Source organism: Nicotiana tomentosiformis, chromosome 5 (genome assembly GCF_000390325.3).
Source record: "Nicotiana tomentosiformis chromosome 5, ASM39032v3, whole genome shotgun sequence".
NCBI lineage: Eukaryota > Viridiplantae > Streptophyta > Magnoliopsida > Solanales > Solanaceae > Nicotiana > Nicotiana tomentosiformis.
In genome coordinates, this window is record NC_090816.1 from 135,778,351 (window position 1) to 135,786,457 (window position 8,107).

The 8,107-nt window shown below is 31.9% G+C and overlaps 1 long non-coding RNA gene across 1 annotated transcript; it reads right to left on the minus strand.

Moving 5' to 3' along the window:
* Positions 1-244: 244 nt before the first annotated feature.
* Positions 245-924, minus strand: LOC138891848 (uncharacterized). The gene is made up of 3 exons (XR_011408185.1): positions 790-924; positions 564-695; positions 245-363 (listed from the first exon to the last, which is right to left on the minus strand). It is a non-coding gene; the product is annotated as an uncharacterized lncRNA (long non-coding RNA).
* Between the last annotated feature and the right edge of the window lie 7,183 nt (positions 925-8,107).

The window sequence follows — 8,107 nt, forward strand, 5'->3', positions numbered from 1 at the left end:
TAAATATTTTTTTATGACAAATTATATATATAACATTTAAAGTTATAGTTAAATGGTTTGTTATTAATTACGTGTATATTTTAATTTTTTAAAATTAGCTTATGTAAATAAAAAACATCACGAAAAATGTAATACCAAAATTCATACAAAACATATAGTATTAATTACATCTACAATGAGATAACATCTGAGTACAAACTCACTGAGTAAATAAAGTGAAAGCACTCAAACATAAAAAGTCTAATTGAAATACATGAATAATAGTAAACTTAAAAAAACAAAAGTATGTTGCTTCCAGATCATGTGTCGACGCAGCGTCCCTTATCTTTTAACTCTATAGACGCATTTTGCACCTTCATATACCTGTATTAAAAGGGAAAAAATGAATATATACTTTTTGATTTCATGATTTAAACAAAATATATTTTCAAACTTAAATGATAAAACTAACATTAATTAGTGAAGAAAATAGTAGTAATAAAATGAGAAATATATAGTAACTTCTTTGCAAAATCGTTAACTAGTAGATTATCACGATCTACTCGACATATATAGAAACTTACCTCCTCATCAAAAGAATGTTAAGAAATACTTCATTAAGCGATGAATCAAGGCCCTCAATTTATAGCAAAAGACAATTTTCACAACAAAAGATTGTGGAATTGCTCTTGTGCTATTCAACTCCTGCATAGAGACTAATAGAGTATTGATAAAAATGTTGTTAGGAACTTTTATTAGATAGAGATATTAAGCAAATCAAAACCAGATGAGAGATAGGTGTTGATTTACCCGGTAATAAAAAGTTATTCATAGAAAAAGAAGAATAGGCAGAAAATACAAGCAGGAATTTTTCTTTTTTCTTGGAGTATGTAGTTGTATTTGAGTTGGATACTTAAGTTTATCTTTGTGGGAGGCTATTGTGGGTTTACATGGAGGGAATGAGTGAGAGAGAATTTTACACGAAAATATTGGAGGGAAGTTAAAATAATTGAAAGTCTTCCCTCCTTTTAATGACTTTCCATTAAAATTATTAAGATTATATTTTTATCTTTATAATTTTTTATATTAATATGATTCAACACTTTTTTGATGGAGGGGTTTTATTTGGAAAAAATGCTACGATTGTTATTATGTATACACAAGATCAAGCTTAATATGAGGATAATTGTAGATATAGTAAATCCCTATAAATTTATATATACATATCCTATATGTCTTGAAAGTTCTATAACTATAACATTTGTTAAACAAAACATAGACTTCTAAACCTACAAAAATATTTCAAAACGTGATTTGCGATGGCTTTTTAAGCTTCTAAACCTAGAAACACGATTTCTTTTATAAATTCGGTATATATTATATAAATCAAATAAGGAAAAACTAATACACAAAATTTAGTAAATTTATAAGTTCTAAATATTAGAAAAATAATTAAAGTCTTAGACATGAGGAAAATAATTAAAGCCCTAAATACTAGAAAAATAATTAAAATCCTAAATACTAAAAAAAATAATAAAATAATTATTTTATCGAATGTGAAATTTATTTTTTAAGGGTAGAAAAGGCGAATGTTCTGTATGTATCTTGAAAGTTCTAAAATTATAACATTTTTTAAACAAAACATAGACTTCTAAACCTACAAAATATTTCAAAACGTGATTTTTAATATCGTGGAAGTACTGATTATGTGAATTTACGATGGCTTTTTAAGCTTCTAAACCTAGAAACACAATTTCTTTTATAAATTTGGTATATGTTATATAAATCAAATAAGGAAAAACTAATACACAAAAATTTAGTAAATTTATAAGTTCTAAATAGTAGAAAAATAATTAAAGCCTTAAACATGAGGAAAATAATTAAAGCCCTAAATACTAGAAAAATAATTAAAATCCTAAATACTAAAAAAAAAAATAAAATAATTATTTTATCGAATGTAAAATTTATTTTTTAAGGGTAGAAAAGGCGAATGTTCTGTATGTATCTTGAAAGTTCTAAAATTATAACATTTTTTAAACAAAACATAGACTTCTAAACCTACAAAATATTTCAAAACGTGATTTTTAATATCGTGGAAGTACTGATTATGTGAATTTACGATGGCTTTTTAAGCTTCTAAACCTAGAAACACAATTTCTTTTATAAATTTGGTATATGTTATATAAATCAAATAAGGAAAAACTAATACACAAAAATTTAGTAAATTTATAAGTTCTAAATAGTAGAAAAATAATTAAAGCCTTAAACATTAGGGAAATAACTAAAGCCCTAAATACAAGAAAAATAATTAAAGTCCTAAATACTAGAAAATTAATAAAGTAATTATTTATTTTTTAAGGAGAAAAAAGGCGAATGTCCTATATGTCTTGAAAGAACTAAAATTATAACATTTTTTAAACAAAACATAGACTTCTAAACCTACAAAAATATTTAGAAATGTGATTTTTAATGTTATAGAAGTACTGATTATGTGAATTTGCAATGGCTTTTTAAACTTCTAAACCTAGAAACACAATTTGTTTTATAAATTTGGTATATATTACTCCTATATAAATCAAATAAGGAAAAACTAATACACAAAATTTAGTAAATTTTTAAGTTCTAAATATTAGGAAAATAATTAAAGTCTTAAACATTAGGGAAATAATTAAAGCCCTAAATACTAGAAAAATAATTAAAGTCCTAAATACTAGAATAATAATAAAATAACTATTTTATCAAGTGTGAAATTTATTTTTTAAGAGTAAAAAGGCGAATGTCCTATATGTCTTGAAAGTTCTAAAATCATAACATTTTTAAACAAAACATAGACTTTTAAACCTAAAAAACTTATTTCAAAATGTGATTTTTAATATCGTGGAAGTACTGATTATGTAAATTTGCGATGGATTTTTAAACTTCTAAACCTAGAAACATGATGTGTCACGACCCAATTTCACCTATAGGTCGTGATGGCGCTCAACACTACAGCGAGGCAAGCCAACAAATAAATTAAACATATATCAATTATTTTCAGAATAATTTTCTAAGAAATTTTATTATTTTACTAGCAATATTAAGAAATTAGAAAAGATACCGATTAACTTAAATCCAAGAAAAAGAAATAATACAATTCCAAATTCTACCAATGTGTGTTCTAAGACCTGGTGTCACAAGTGTATGAGCATCTAGTAGATTATACAAAACCTCAAATATTGTCTGAAATAAAAATAGATAGAATGAAAAATACAAGGAGAGACACTGGTAGCTGCAGAACGGCTCAGAAAAACAGCTCACCACTATGCCTCTGGATAACGTGGGTGTAAGACGATAGGTCCCCCACTAGTACTTGCCTCAGGTCCTGCACAAAAAGTGCAGCAAATGTAGTATGAGTACGCAACAACGTGTACCCAGTAAGTATCAAGCCTAATCTCGAAGTGGTAGAGACGAGATGACCGACTTTGACACTCACTATGGGTCAATAATAATAATTGTAATAAAACTAGAATATTTAAATCAGCATGATTCACAGAATTTACAATAATTTATTTAACCAGTAGAAATAATTAAATTCCTTCAAATGCAACAATTCTCAATATATTAATTAAATTCCTTCAATTCCAATAAAATTTCTAATTTATCAATTAGTCTCATATATAGGAATAACAATAATTCCTTAACAAGCAGGAATAATAATTCTTTAAATTCTAAAGATTTTCAATTTATCAATTAGCTTCACAACCTGCAATAAACTATCAATGTATCGTGTAATTATTATTATTAAGCATGATTTCTGTCGAGGTCGTTCGGCCCGATCCAGAGTGTCGTGTACACTACCGAGGGACGTGCGGCACAATCCATAGATGCATCTATCCTGCCGAGGAGTTCGGCCCGCTCCATAAGAAAGGATGACATTTTCTTATGTACCTCCGGAATGAGAGTTGTCACGACCCCAAATTCCCTCCGTAGGATGTCGTGATGGCACCTAGTCTCTAAGACTAGGTAAGCCTATCAATGCGGAATAAAAATTTAAATATGAAATAAATAAACTATAATTCAAACAATTTCAACTCCCAAATCCCAATAGAAATAAGTCACAAGCTTCTAAGAATTTATCCTCAATGTCTCTATATATATCAAGGTCTAAAGAAAATAAGAAAGCAATACAATAATGATAGAAGAGGACTCCGGAGTCTGCAGACGCTGGTAGATATACCTCGAAGTCTCCGTGTACATGTAACTCACTGATGTCGGAGCTGGTAAGGAGTACCTGGATCTGCACAAAAAGATGTGCAGAAGCATAGTATGAGTACACCACAGCGGTACCCAGTAAGTGGCAAGCCAAATCTTGATAGAGTAGTGACGAAGTCAGGTCATGAATGTTTAACAATATAATAAAATAAAATGACAATGAAAATGAATCAAGTAGCATGTCACCATTTAATTACACAAAATAATGGCAAATAATATCTCGTGGAATCAAAACAGAATTCCTTTCAACTTTAAGAAAATCACAACAAATAATCAAAGACAACTATGGCCATAAATCAATATCAACAAGGGCACTCACGAGGTATCGCCTCGTAGTCCCAAATCATAAATAAATTCACAATATCTCATTTCCTTATCTCACCGCGGGAGCCTTCACAATTTATTTTAAAGAAAATATTTTTCCCGAAATAGCATCTCGCGTTTTAGCCATCCTTATCACACCGCATGACTTCTAGTAGTTCCTCCTACTAGCCAAGCGTATCAAGCCACCCTAATCTCACCGCATGTGTTTCAATACCCATACCTTATACCACCGTACGCGTATCAACATCACAATATATCACAATTTACACCTCAAGTGCTCAAATAATTTAACTTGCCAAAATACTTCAACAATAATATGTTTCCACAATAAAGAGCTCACGGATCATGCCAACATAAATCATCAATAATATTTTTCCACTATAAAGAGCTCACGGCTCCATCAAAATGAGTATAAAAATCTTACAAAAATATTCAGGAATAAATAATTCAGCAAAATAATATTTCAAAATTTTTAATACGTTGCTTCAATACCAAATTTAAAAATGTCAAATACTTCATATTAATAATATTTAATTTAAAGAAAATCAATTTTAAATAATGCACAGAATAAAAGAAATCAAGTTTCAACTAAATATGTAAAAACAATTAGTAGGAAAAAGGCCAAACAAATTTAAAGTATATAAATCAAATCAATGATGGAGAATATAAGAAGATTTAATTATTTAATTAATATGCAACAGTGATCTACAAAATTTAAAAACATAATCCTTCACATTTAACCTCTGTATACACTTGTCACCTCGTGTACACGACTTTCATCACATTACAATTAATACCAATCCTAGGAAAAATTTCTCCCACACAAGGTTAGACAAGTCACTTACCTCGACTTGCTTCAATTTAACCAAGTAGTATGTCTTTTCCTCGATTTTCTGACTCCGATCGACTCGAATCTAGTCATAATTAATTCGATACAATCCACAAAAATTAAAGGAATCAATTTCATAAGAAAATACTATATTTTTCAATAAAATCCGAAATTAGCTCAAAAATAGCTCGTGGGGCCCACATCTTGGAATCCGGCGAAAGTTACAAAATATGAACGCACATTCAATTACGAGTCCAACCATACCAGTTTCACTCAAATCCGACTCCGAATCGATACCGAAATCTCGAAAATTCGTTTCTATGAGATTTCAAAATTTTCCCAAAATCTCAATCTCAAAACACTAATTAAATGGTGAAAACAATGATATATTTGTGTTTATAGACCAAATCCGAATTAGAATCACTTACCCCAATGTCTTTCCTTGAAAATCTATCAAAAATCGACTCTGCTCAAGCTCAAGTTTATCAAAAATGGCAAATGGGACGAAATCCCTAATTTTATAAACTTACAGATCTGTCCAGGCTGGACCTCGATCATGGACCTTCGATCCTGGGGCTCGATCATGGCCCTCGATCATGGACCTCGGTCATGGCTTTATGTCACGACCCGATTGTACCTGTAGGTCGTGATGGCGCCCAACACTACAGCTAGGCAAGCCAACTAATAAATTAAACATACTTTGATAAAATTTAAAACCAAGAATATCCCAAACTCTACTAATGTGTGTGCCAAGACCTGGTGTCACAAGTGCATGAACATCTAGTAGATGATACAAAACTCCAAATACTGTCTGAAATGAAATAGACAGAATGTAAATATAAAGAGAGGCACTGGTAGCTACAGAACGGCTCAGGAAGGCAGCTCACCACTAGGCCTCGGTATGACGTGGATATGGGATGATAGGTCATTCACTAGTACCTATCTTAGATCCTGCACAAAAAGTGCAGAAAGTATAGTATGAGTACGTAAACAACGTGTACTCAGTAAGTATCAAGCCTAATCTCGAAGTGGTAGAGACGAGATGGCCGACTTTGGCACTCACTATGAGTCAATAATAATAACTGAAATAAAACTAGGATATTTAAATCAGCATGAATTACAAATTCACAATAATTTATTTAATCAGCGAAAATAATCAAATTCCTTCAATTCAAATAATATCCAATTTATTAATTAAATCTCATTTACAGGAGTATCAATTAATTCCTTAACAAGCAAGAATAATAATTCATTAAATTTCCAAGGATTTTTCCAATTTATCAATTAGCTTCACAAGCTGAAATAAATTATTAAAGTATCGTGTAATTATTATTATTAAGCACGATTTCTGCCGAGGACGTACGGCCCGATCCAGAGTGTCGTGTACACTGCCGAGGGACGTGCGGCGCGATCCATAGATGCATCTATCCTGCCGAGGCATTCGGCCCGCTCCACAAGAAAGGAGGACATTTTCTTATGTACCTCCGGAAGGAGAGTATATTTATTATGAGGTAAATTCGGAAGGAGAACAATTTCTTTTGACAATTAATTAATTTAAATAGAAAATCAAGCCTATGAGATTTCCATCCTTTAATATCTTTATCAAACAATTCACAATATATTCATATATATCAATTAATATTAATTAATCAAAGAATACAATTTACACAAGTAATACATGCTTTGAGTCCTAAACTACCCGGACTTTAGCATTAATAGTAGCTACGCACGGACTCTCGTCACCTCGTGCGTATGTAGCCCCCACAATTAGCAACAATTATTTAACTTTTAATCACCTATGAGGTAATTTCCCTCTCACAAGATTAGACAAGAGACTTACCTTGTCTTGCTCTAATTTAACCCACTAGAAGGCCTTTTCCACGATTATCCAACCCTGTCCGGCTCGAATCTAGCCAATACAATTCAATATAATCACTAAAAATTATAGAAAATCAACTCTATAAGAAAATACTAAAATTTTAATACAAATCCCGAAATTACTTAAATATTCGCCCGTGGGGCCCACATCTCGGAATCTGGCGAAAGTTATGAAATCCGACAACCCATTCAATTACGAGTCCAACCATACCAATTTCACTCAAATCCGACTCCGAATCGATACCGAAACCTCAAAATTTCGCTTCTATGAGATTTCTAAATTTTTCCAAATTTCAATCTCAAAACACTAATTAAATAGTGAAGACAATGATATATTTGTGTATATAGACCAAATCCGAGTTGGAATCACTTACCCCAATTATCTTTCCTTGACAATCTGCCAAAATCGCCTCTGCTCCAGGTCCAAATTTGTTAAAAATGGTGAATGGGACGAATGCCTTCTTTTTATAACAGTGCCCAGCACTTCGGAACTGGGCCTCGAACAGGGCCTCGATCAGGCTTCGATCATGGCCCTCGATCAGGCTTCGATCATGGCCCTCGATCAGGCCTCGATTGTGGCTTCGATCACAGGATCGAGCCGGGACCTCGGATCATGGCCTAGATTATGGCATCGAGTCCGGTCCTTCGATCATAGCCTCGATCATGGCATCGAGCTTGAGCCTTAGATTGTGACCCTCAATCTTGGGTCTCGATCCTAGCAGTTGAGCCTTGTCTTCGATCATGGCCCTCGAGATGGGCCTTCGATCATGGCTTCGATACACAAGCTCAAGCCTGAGCTTCGTCAACTCTGGCTCGATATCTGGGTTCGATGTCTGGGCTCGATGC